Source organism: Canis aureus, chromosome 15 (assembly GCF_053574225.1).
Source record: "Canis aureus isolate CA01 chromosome 15, VMU_Caureus_v.1.0, whole genome shotgun sequence".
NCBI classification, from domain to species: domain Eukaryota; kingdom Metazoa; phylum Chordata; class Mammalia; order Carnivora; family Canidae; genus Canis; species Canis aureus.
This window is the reverse complement of record NC_135625.1, coordinates 47,552,231-47,565,118: the sequence shown is the minus strand read 5'-3', so window position 1 is coordinate 47,565,118 and position 12,888 is coordinate 47,552,231.

Sequence of the window (12,888 nt, the reverse complement as noted above, 5' to 3'; positions counted from 1 at the left end):
GGGACAAGCAGCCCAGCGCCCTCGCTGACCTCGCCATCACAGACAAGCTGCATGACCCTTCATGTTTAGTGCTTTTCTGTTTTATCCTGTATTTCCTGAAGTTCAAGATCTGGTTTACCAGCTGTCTCTCAACCATGCGGCCATGAAGGGCATCATCACCTCACTTCCCCTGGGCTTCAATGGTGGCACACACATCCTTGTGCCCCTGCCTCCCACCCAGACACTCGGTCTCCCTGAAGCCCTTCCTACTCTACCCTTTTAGTCTTCCTTCCTCCTTGGTTCTTTGTGGCATTTAACCCAATCTACACCTCATTCTCTCATGCCGTCCCCCTGAAATCTTCCCCTCCATTAAGGGACACTGACCTTTCCTGCTTTTGTTCCTTCCCATGGCTGCTCCTTGGCCCAGGTCAACCATGGCCAAATCATAGCCTCCACCAGCACTTCAGCCCAGTTCCCCTTTCCCATGGACCCTTGGGAGCTCTTCTAGAAGCTTCATGATCACTCTGAGACTCCTGCTTTGTTCCTGGACCAAGCTGCTCCATCCCTCCCTGCCCGGTATTTCAGCAGTGCCCCCACCAGCTCAGGATTCTAGCCCTCGCGCTCACACCACCATAATCCCACCACTCCAACATGTGATCCCAGCAAGCCTTCCCATGTAGGTACAAATACAGACCTGTCTTCCTAAAGGTGCTATTCTGCTTATGTAACTCCATCTCAAAAGAAGTCCCCCCAAAGTCCTCTTCATTTAAAGTCCAAGGCCTTTCCAGCTACACAGAATCTTATCACGTTTACTTGGGAGGCGACCCAGCCTTCAACCTTCCTCATCCATCCTTGCCTTTCCCATGAAACTTTCTTTGAATTTGATGATGCATGACACACACTTTCCTCCCTGAAACCTTGTTGAACTTATTGTCATTGTCACATATTTGGTATTTAGTTACATATAGGTCTGCATTATGACATAACTGTTTTATTTTCATTTTTTGTCCCCACCAATTAAACTGTTAACCTGAAGTTTGTTATTATTACTGAACATATAGTAGGTATTTAATAGCTGTCAAACACTATTTTGTTTACCCAACAATGATTTATAGAGCATTCCTAAGTCACTGTGATTGTGCTGGGCACTAAGGTATGCTGGTGTGCAAGACAGACATGATCATGTACCATGGAAGCCCCAAGGAGGAAAACCCTGGACTTGGGGACCATGAAATGTGGACATATTTAAATATCCTACAAGCTAAATGACCCTTTCATTACTATCTCTGCCTCAGAAAGTGGTCTGTCTCCCTCATCTAAATCTCACACACACACATGCTTTTAATCCTAACACATTCATGCTCTTCCTTCTGTATGACCTTATCCTCCATGAACCATCACTGTATGTTAAAACGAATTCTGAAGTTTCATAATGCACATGCCATAGCAAGTGGAAACTATCAGAGCCTTCTTTGCATGTATTCCCTTTTTTTCCTAAACAAAATTGTCATTATATATTATGTTACCTCTGCAAGGGAGCTAAACTTTAGACAACTAATCATCCATAAAATGTGATCACCATGAGCAATTCCTTCAGCTTCAGTTCATTTTACACCTGTCCACATAACATCATTGTCTCCACATGCTCTGATCTTTTTCTGGGCAGAGCATGTTATATTATCTTTCCTTATATGCTCTAATAATATTAATCCCCTAGATAATCTAAAGAGAAAGAACTTCAATAATATATATATTTTAGCCTTCAATGGCATAGTTAACTTCCTCTATGATCTTTGCTTGAGAAGATCTCTAAAAGATCCACAGGTAACACTCAAAATAACATACACCTTTTCCCATATACTGCACTCCTGATTCCTTTTTTTTAAAGATTTTATTTATTTATTTATGAGAGACACAAAGAGAGAGAGAGGCAGAGACATAGGCAGAGGGAGAAGCAGGCTCCATGCAGGGAGCTGATACAGGACTCAATCCCGGGACTCCAGGATCACGCCCTGGGCCGAAGGCAGGCGCTAAACTGCTGAGCAACCCAGGGAACCCCCTCCACTCCTGAATCCTAAAAATGTATTACTACCTGTTTATTATAACCAAATCTACTCAGTTTCTGCTTTTTAAAAAAAAAAAAAAAGGAGTCTCAGGATCATGCTTTCTGAAATGGGAAGTACTAATACAATTACAAGTTAAAATGGATAGAAATCAATCTTTAGGTTTCACAGTAGTGAACTACAATATTTAGTAGCTGCACAGTAGGGAACTACAGTATTTAGTAACTTCATAATAGTAAACTACAAATTTAGTATCCATCCACACAATAGTAAACTACACTGTTTAGTAGCTCCATAGGAGTGAACTGCAGCATTGTGACTACACTCACCAAGACCAAGGCTGTCCTGAGGATGATTTCCCAGGAGGATATATTTTTGCAAGGGTGAAATGTATTTCAACCACATGTGCAAATAACACTAACAGAAACCACATGGCACCAACATATTTCTGATAGAGCTTACAAAGTGAAAATCAAATTTTGTAGAAACCTCAGTGATATCAGGGTCAGCACACTGAAACACTCACTGGTAAGGAGACAGAAACAGTTTATGAAAAATGCCACCTGTCTCATGTGGCAACAAGCTAAGTTAAACTTGAAAATCATGCTTTCCCCATAAGCAAATGCATCCCCAGACATAGTTTATTTAGGATAAGCCAAATGATTCCATGGATCTACTACATGTAAGTCACTCTATGTATTGCAAATGTGCTTTCCCTCAGAGGGCTTATCTCAACAGAGTCAATAACTTGTCCTATTTGCTGAGTATGCCCACGTCTTAGACTATAATTTAGAAATCCCATTTGGGTAGAAGCCATTTCTTTCTTGTTTGTTTTAGTGCCATTGCCTAGCACACAAATCTTGTTGACTACAAAACACAACTGTGCCAAGCTTCATGGGGTAGAAGCTGGGGAGGACTTTTAAAGGAACATATCACAGCATCCCTGTCCTCAAAGAGCTTATAGACCTCAGTGGAAGAAGACATCACAAAAGACCAAAAAAAAATTTACAGAATAGATTTAGTGTGGGGTAAACAGCAAACAAAGTGTTCAGATAATGATTTACATAGACTTTCTATACATGGTACTACAATATACATCTTTGTAGAACTAAGCACTACTCCTAGAATTGGCATGATTTGGTCATTGACTATAGGAAAATAACACTAACACCCTTTTTGGAAAAAAATAATTTAGTTGAGCAATGTTAATATTTGGGATACCCTAAGCAAACTTCCTGGTTTAAAATATTTCTTAAAAAAAATAAAATAATAAAATAAAATATTTCTTAAAATGTTTATAAGATATTTTAATAGAAATATGATTAAAATGTAAAAGATAAGGAACTTTAAAAAAACATTCTCTACCACCTAGTAACTGTTATCACTCTAGTACGTGGAGAGCTTAGAATTTGCCCCTCCTGCTTTTCAACAAGAAAAAGCTAAACAAATGGATAATCAATGAACGTTCTTGGATCCATGAAAGAACTGAGGTCACAGGGCAATCCATTGTCCTGAAAATTGGAAACAGAGAATAAAAAGAATCACTGTGCAACCAACTTACCTGGAGGAAACAGTTATATGGTGATATTGGTGACTTGCTAATGGCTACATGTGGACTAGCTTGAGAGTGAGAAATTCCTGGGGCCACAGCTCTAGGGACACCCCACACTTCTATGGGTCTTACCTCTAGGAGTCCCATGAGATTCTCAGGTGAAGAGCCAAGAAAAATCCTCCTCTGTCTCTAGCAAGGAGGGGGAAAGGAACTAGTTTGAAAGACATCTGGAATGTCCATCATTACAAAGGCCTACTGTGCAGGGAGACTCGTCCCACCTGAGCAAAGACAGTTACCCACTCCAGCCTTCCTTTCTCCCTGCAGGTGATAGAGGTCAGGAGCTTGGATGTAGGAATAAATGAAAGAAAATGCAATTTTTTTCATATTTTTACCTATTCTGCAAGATAACTACTTTTTGTTCCATTAGGAATCATAGTAATGATGCACTGGGTGATTACAGCATATAGACAAGTGTAATGAATGACTGCAGTGGTATAAGGGATGAGCACGGAGATTGCGACACTTTGCTACAAGGTGCCTGCCTTTCCTGTGAGGTGCCTGAAAGGATTACTTGAAAGAGAATTCAGATTAGTTGTAAACATATGTTCCACACTGTCAGACAACCACTGAAAGAAAATCTAGACATAAGTATAACTGATGAGCTACAGAGAAGAGAGAAAATGGGATCATATAATATTATGATCGTATAACATCCATTGAAACCAGAGAAGGCAGAAGAAGAAGGGGAGGGGGACAAATACTAAGTATAGCAAACAGAAAACAGTTACAAACGTGATAGACAGCAACCACATTAAATGTGAGTGGCCTAAATACATGAATTAAAAGACAGAGATTAGTCTTATCAGAGTGGATAAAAAGCCAAGACCCAAATAAACATGGTCTCCAAATACCTCCTGCACTTTCTGATTCCCTGACCAAACACAGAACTCCACCCAAGCCTGAGGCTCTGCGAGGATGGAGCCTAATGTTCAGCATGACTCAGCAGAGGGATGGACACTAAATATGATCCTAATACCTACCACTGATTGTGCATCTCCTATGTGTCAAGCACTGTGACCTCAAGACATGAGAAATCCTTAATGCCCGTTTGGTGAATAGATGGATAAATTAATAAACCAGTTAATTAATGAAAGCTCCAAGCAAGCTGAGCTTTCTCGTCATCTGTATCGATGCCCAGCTTTCTCTTCTGGAGATCTTCTCAGACCTTGGTTCATGAGAACTGCAATGGGAGGGAGGGCATAGATTCCAACCCAACATGAAGTTCCCCGTAAAACAATTATCTCAATCTAATCAGTGAGCTTTTCATCTTTCCCTGCCTTGCCACTCACTGACACTGCTCCAGACTGTCTCCCTGCTTTTTCTGGCTTTGTACACTTTTCAGGTGGAGAACAGGAAATGAATAAAGGACACAGCCTGGTAGCTTCACCAATTGGGCTGTCATTATCTAACAGACAGCGATATGCCCTGGGAATAAGTGTCTTCAAAGTAATCCTGCCCACAGAGATCCTATCTTCCCTTCCAAACATTATGACAGTCAGTCTGGCATGTCATTTGGTGCCCAGGCTGGATACAAGGCCGAATGTCCCAAAGCAGACGACCCTGGAAACCCAGCATGGAACAACCACCAGACAAAGATGGAGGCATGAGCATTGGCCTGAACACCAGGAGATGCAGGTTCCAGGTCTGATTTCTCACTAATTTGCTAGTAATTAGTCTATGCAAGTTTCTTCACTTCTCTGGCCTCAATTTCAACATCAATGCAGTGAACTGACGTATCCTAAATAATCTTTGATATTCTTTCCAAATTCATGATCCCGTAATTCTAAATTGATGAAAATAATACAGTTAAACATGCACAACTCTATGGTACAATTCTAAACTACCTGTGTGTATACAGAGACACTACAAATTATGGTAAGAGAAGTTCCTGTTGCCTTCTTTAATATTGATTTATAATTTGAAAGCCAAATATTATTTTGTATCAAATATAAACACAATGTACATAAAAATAGCCCCATTCCACACATTTCTTACCTTTCTTAGCTCTTATACTTAAGTATTTTATTGTTATTGAGAGAGAGCATGCATGTGTGAATGGAAGGTGAGGGGCAGTGGGAGAGAGAGAATCTCAAGGAGGCTCCACACCGAGCATGGACCCAACACAGGGCTCAATTTCACAACCCTGAGACCTGAGCTGAAATCAAGAGTCAGACACTTAACTGAGTCATCCAGGTGCCCTGGAACTTAGTAAAGTTTTAATTAGCATCATGTTTATTTACAACAAGCCAACTTTCAAACCTCTCTATTCATTTGTCCTGAATTCCTGACCCTTGATTTTGCTGTTTTAATGCCCAGAATCCTATCACATCACAATATTGCCAATGGTAATAAATAGCATTCATGTCACAATACTTCACTATACTCAATGGTGTACACATTACTCCTTATTTTCCCAGTTTCCTATTCATCTTCCTTCAACTTCTGGATCAGTGTGACTGAAGAGTCACCCGAGGCTGCAAGGTAAAATGTCAAAAATGTGTTCCTATGTTCAGGTCTGTAGGGCACCGTGCAACCAAAAGACAAAAGTAAACAGGATGCAGAGCCTGGAAAACTGCTAATGTAACCCATAATTCCTGATTTCAGATGTTCATCAGATTTCACTATTGTTTTCATTGATTAACTTCCTAATAAGACAGTCATATTTATTAAGTATTATATACATCCAACATACTATCATTATCGTTTATTTTGTCTGTTGAGGCTCCAAGCTCACTTTTTTCCAGAAAGGGGTTCTGGCACTAAAGAGATTTGAAAACTATGATAGAGTGGCAAGAGCAAGGTGTGGACTCAGACCCAAGTGTGAATTCTGACTCTGAAACCTACTAGATTTAAAACATGGGCCGAGTGACTTAACCTCTCAAAAGACTCAGTTTCTTTATGTATTAAATATGGATAATCCCTACTTCACAGTTTTTCAAACAAGGCCAATAACCTTGTTTTCTCAGTTGCCTCTCCTTAAGGAGAAACTATCACAGAAATACTGCCCTGGGTATTTTTTAAATGCTCCATTTTGAGATACAGCACTAAATCGATATTTTGTAGGCTAGCGATAGCTTACCAAGTGTCGAAAAGTAAAACAGCAGAGTGACTGGCTTCAAGGGTTCTCTTAAATAATATATAGTTTTGGTGCTGGTAATTCATTAACAAAACTATTAGTACCTGAAATGTTTTGGTCAAGTTTTGCAAAAATGGCATAAATCTTTAAGATGCCATCCACACAAGCTAACTGCCAAGGAGAAAAGCAAGACTATGGAATATTTATAAGATCCAATTTAAAACAGTTCCAGGCCATCAGCCAAAAAAAAAAAAAAAAGTGCAAAGATACTCGCTTCGTTTTCATAATTTATGAAATTCAACAAAACAGAAGAGGAGAATTTGAAAAATTTTAGGTGCCTGAATAACACATTTCTTGAGATGGTTCAATACACTCATAGATGCATTTTTATAGAGTTACCCATTTCTTCCCAAAGAATTCCTGAGATGTCATCAGAATTTCATTACGGCACCAAAAAATAGCTGGTCTTCAACGGATCTTCAGCTTAATCAACATATGGAAGAAAGCAGAGGGGGATTGCATGAAACATCCACAGATGGTAAAGGACCCCTGGACATGGGCACTGGGATTATTAAACCACAGTGGACAAAGCCCATAACCAGCACACTCCTGGCTCACCCAGTGAGAAGGTAAATCTCCAGAAGCTCTGATGTCTAGCCTTGTCCTCTTTACACCATGTGCTGTGCTGAAAAAGCTTAGGTTGTCCCTAAGCAGCAACCTAAGCTTGAGTGAGTAGGAAAGACACTCATGACAAATGATTTTGCTATAGTTCAACTTCTCATGTGGAAAAGTATAGATGAAATGAACTATATAAACTCATTTTTTTTAATCCAGACTCACTTGCTCCAGGTCAGTGAAAAGGGTGCTATTTCCTTCATAAAACAAAAATTGTGCTCAGACATAGCATCCTGATGAGCTTGAATATTGTGGCCTACTTCTAGGAATTTGGGGCCAGGACTCAGGCAAATGAGGTTTCTCCCACACTATCATGTCAGAACTAGTTCAAAATACGATGATAAAAAAAAATGGGCAGTCCAGGTGGCTCAGTGATTTAGTGCCGTCTCCGGCCCAGGGCCTGATCCTGAAGACCCAGGATCAAGTCCCACGTCACGCTCCCTGCATGGAGCCTGCTTCTCCCTCTGCCTGTGTCTCTGCCTCTCTCTCTCAATCTCTCTCTATGTCTCTCATGAATAAATAAATAAAATCTTTAAAAAAAAATACACAGCTGAGCCTAACAGAAGGAACAGAAAACCCCAGAGGCCAGAAGTGAAAAGAGAACCCAGAGGAGGCAAACCCAAGACTTCAGGGACTGGCAACCACACTGCGGGACCTCAGCTTCTGATTGTGGTGACCCAGGAGCCTGCTGCAGCAACCTCCAGCCCAGCCCAGGGTCAGCCAGAACCCCTAAAGGCCACCTGTCAGCGCATGGGGCGTGGCAGGATGCTGGCCATCTCTCCATAAGATACAGGCTGGCCAAGTCCAGGAAGGGGACCCAGAGAGCAGGAGCTCCACACACAGAACCACCTTGGGCTCAATCTGGAACCACGAGAGAGCCAAATGCATTCTGTGTGGGGAGCTCCAAACCAGGACGGGTGGGAGCCCCACACGCACAGACACGGATGCATGTGAACACACACACCACACAATACGCTCATTTTTCCTGTTTTGTGGTTGAGGAAACTGAAGCACACAAGAATTATGTCATGTTTCCCACTGGCGAAGCGCCGATGAGTGATACAGTTGATATCTGCACTGAGGCAGTCTGGTTAGACTAGTTTTTAAAACCCCATGTTGACTCCGACACTGAACCTCGACACTGCTACACTCACACAGCTGCATGTACAGGAGGAAAATCCGTGGCCTGCCAACAGATGTCCCTTGAAGGGAGGTTACACATCTAGAGTCAGATGAAATGAATGCCTCCAGAGCCGTGAGAAATAAAAGTCTGTTGCTTCAGCTGCCCCCTAAGGTATTTTGTTTTGGGAGCCAGAGCTGACGAAGACAGAAGGAAATAGAGGTAGGAGCAGAATGGACAGAACAGAAGGGATCAGAGACAGGCTCTCCTTCATTGACTCGGGCCATTTTAACCTATGGTAACTTTGGACGTTCATAACATAGATCATCTTCCAACTATTTTTTCTTCTTCAAACCTGCCTTTGCTATTCTTGGCCCTTTTTATTCTCACATCACTTTTAGAGTCAACCTGTCCATTTCCATAAAGTATTACAGGATTTTTATTGGAACTGTACTGCATCTATGATGTACTTGGAAATAATGACATTTTTACAAAAATACGTCCTCCATCTCAGGATATAGCAAGTCTCTCCATATATGAGGAGGGTCTTTATACTTTTCAGCACAGAGATCTTATATATCTTTCACTAGATTTATTACTAGGTGTTTCATGTTTGGGATGCCAGAGATAAGTGATTAAAATTTTATTTCTAATTGCTCGATGACCTTGTATAGAAATGCAATTATCATTAACCTTTTACTTTGCAACCTTAAAAACTTTATCAATTCTAATAGTTCACCTGTAGATTCCTTTGGATTTTCTGTGTACACCACTCAGTGCAATATCTGAACACACTGAATCCAGTATCTGAACAATTTTCTATTTGCTGAGTGATTTCCTCAGCTGAATTACTGACCCTGTTTTTTAAAGCAATATTTAGGAATTATACTTCCAGTTTATTTCCATCAGATTACAGTACATGAGAAGAACCAGGGGTCGTCTTTGCCCACCCACCTCCAGCCCAGGCTGCACGCATGGATGGCACATTGTGCTGTATCTGTCTTTCTGAAAGGATCTGTTTATGAGATCATCTTTACTTTGTCTTCTTCGATCTGATATCCCCAACACCTGCTGGAAGACAATAAATTCTCAATAAGTAAAAAAGAAAAAAGAAAAAAAAAGAAAACAACATAAATATTAAAGTCCTCATACTGCAGTGAGTAAAAAAGAAAAAAGAAAAAAAGAAAACAACATAAATATTAAAGTCCTCATACTGCAGTGAGTAAAAAAGAAAAAAGAAAAAGAAAAAAGAAAACAACATAAATTCTCAATAAATATCTATGGAACCCAAGAGCCAAACTAAGTTACCTAACCCCAATGGTGGCCAAGGATTTCACTACATGATCTTATGTAATCTTCCCAATCTTCATAAAAACCTGTGAGGTGGGAAGAGCACATATAATAAATAACCAGGTTACAGGAAACTATAGGTCAAAGAGTAATTAAGTAGGGATGTTGACAATCACAAGCCTGGCCTGAGCAGACCCAGGGCCAGGGACACATGCACTTTCCCTCTTAGTGTACTGTTTGCATACAGAAATGGAAATGCTGAGAATGTGACTGTGGGTCAGACTTTGGTGTGGTATGCACGTGGAAAGAATTGTGTTGGCTCATTATTGACAAATGCATCTATTCTTAACATCTGAGTCTTCAGGAATCAAAGGGCCATGTGGTCCACTGTGAGCTACTGAGGAAAGCAAGACAGCCTCCTGCTCTTCTTTAAAACTGATCATAACTAGGCTACATGGTTCAAATCTACTGATCATCACAGTCAGGATAGGCTATTATCAACGGAACTATGACTCACGAAAATCCCTGTGTTAAAGCCCTAACCCCAAATGTGACTGTGTTTGGAGGAAGGGCCTTTAAAGAAGCAGTCAAGGTTCCAGGAGGTCATAGAGTGGGGCCCTGATCCTATACAACTGGCATCCCCATGGGAGGAAGAGGCACCAGGGATGGGGACGGAGAAAAGCCACCTATGAGGACACAGGAGAAGGCAGCCACCTGCAAGCCAAGGAAATGTGTCCTGAGAAACCCCACCTGCTGATATCTTGATCTTGGTCTTCCAGCCTACAGACTTGAGGCCTTGAATGTCTGTGTTTAAGCCACCACTCTGTAGGATTTCCTTACAGCTGCCTGAGCTAAGACACGGGCACTGAGCAAAGCAATCAGACACAGATCCCTGTTGTGGGTCTGCATCTCCCTTGCTTCATCTCCCTCCTCCTCCCAGTACAAACCCCCTCACTTCCAGGTACCCAGGAAACTCAAAACAATGGCTCTTCCACTCAAAATTTTCTTCCCCAGCAGCACCCAGCCTTGGACCCTTCCTACCTTCGTTCCCAAAACATTCTGATGCTGTGTGTACAACTTTAGGTGTGGACACGAGAGGAACCAAAGGAGTGGAGGGAAAGTCATTGTGCTGCCACATGAACAGGGGAGACCCCGTCGGCAGAACATGGCACCTGCATATGGAGAACACAGCCGTCCACATCAGCAACCCTGTCTGCTGGGGGCACCAAACCCCGAACAAAGGTCAGAGGAGGGAACCACAGCCAAGCAATAGGGTTCTCTGCTTGTTCTGATGCTGAGCTGACTCCTTTCCCACTTCCCGGGCTATTCAATGTGGTGAGGGCCACAAAATAACCAGGGCAAAACAGTAAATGTATTACCCATATGTTCCATGACCGGTCACTGGAGAAGAAACCGATCTGCTGGACAAACAAGTTTGCATGCACCAACCTTGCAAGTATACATTTCTGTCAAACTCTAAGTTTTTATAAATACTTACATTCTTACAAAAAAAAAAAAAATTGTTACTCCTTTGCTTCTTCTCCTGATTCACCAAAGTTCTGCCTAATACTTCTGCTGGAACAGTCACATGGTGCCACATTGCTGGGATCAAATGAGGCTCCCACTTTAGTTACTTCTGTTAGTATATCAATACAACACAAGGACGTGTTTATGGCTCTGTGCTGCCTGTGCATCTTTCTTTGATGACTGGCCTTCCAATGATGTGTGAACTATATTCTGCTTCTATAAGCCCAACCATGCAAGAGCCTCCCATTTTGTTCCTGTTATGTCCCAGCAGGTCCCTGAACTAGTGAAATCCCATAATGTCTGTAATTTAATTAATAGTATGGTGCCACTACTGGGTATTTACCCAAAGGCTACAAACACACTAATTCAAAAAGATACCTGCACCTCTAGGTTTAAGCACCATTATCAACAATAACCAAGATATGGAAGCAGCCCAAGTGTCCACTGATGGATGAATGGATAAAGAAGATGGGGTGCATATACTGCAGAATATTATGCAGCCTTCAGAAAGAATGAAATCTTGCCATTTGCAACGACGTGGATGGAGCTAGAGGGTATTATGCTCGGTGAAGTAAGTCAGAGAAAGACAATTACCATAGGATTTTACTCATATGTGGAATTTAATAAACAAAACAAATGAGCAAAGGGGGGAAAAAGAAGAGAGGGAGGCAAACCCAGGAACAGACTCTTAACTCTAGAGAACACACTGCTGGTCACCAGAGGGGCAGGGGGTGAGTGACACAGGTGATGAGCACCAGGTGAGGTACGGACCTGTTGACTCACTCAGCTGTACACCTGGAACTAATATAACATAGTGTTAACTAACTGGAATTAAAATTTAAAAATAAAAACATAGTATCGTGCCAATGGTAATTTCCTAGGTGTTTTTCTTAGTTATGATCATTTTGCGATGGTTAAGTTTGAAATCACCTTAAAATAATAAGTTTTTAAATAAATCTGCCTTTGCTGTTGGCCTGGAAACTAAAGTGAAGAAAACATTAAAGCTGGTGCTTGTTTTCTGGTTCAGGAAATGAGGGTTGGTGATCCCACCATTGTGGATAAGGAACGCTCCACTTAGAAAACAGCGGATCTGTAACCAGCAATCCCCAAACTTCCCATGGCTTAAGTCAATGAAACGGTCTTTCTCCCTCCAGCCCAGTCCAGTGGGCGTCTCCCATCTTGGACTCATGCTGCCAAGGTCCCCAGGGTTCTGCAGGCAGAGGCAGGCTGGGGGGTGGGGGGGAGGCAAAGGCCTGCCCCTGAGGATGCTCACAGCCAGGCCAGAAGCAGGATGCATCTCTAGCACTTCAAGCCCAGCAGCCACGCTCAATCATGTGGGCCCCAGCCTCTGGGCGCGTGGGAGGGAGAGGCCACTGGGCGCGGCCACCCTCATCACCAGCCGCCAGGTGTGCATTCACGAGCATCGCACCTTGACACAAGAGGTGTCTACCTGTGTGCCACCGCCTTCCCTGCCTGACTTCTCACACTTGCCCTGAGAACGCAGGCCTGACAGGCCCATGTTAGAGCCAAAGAGTCCACAAAAGCA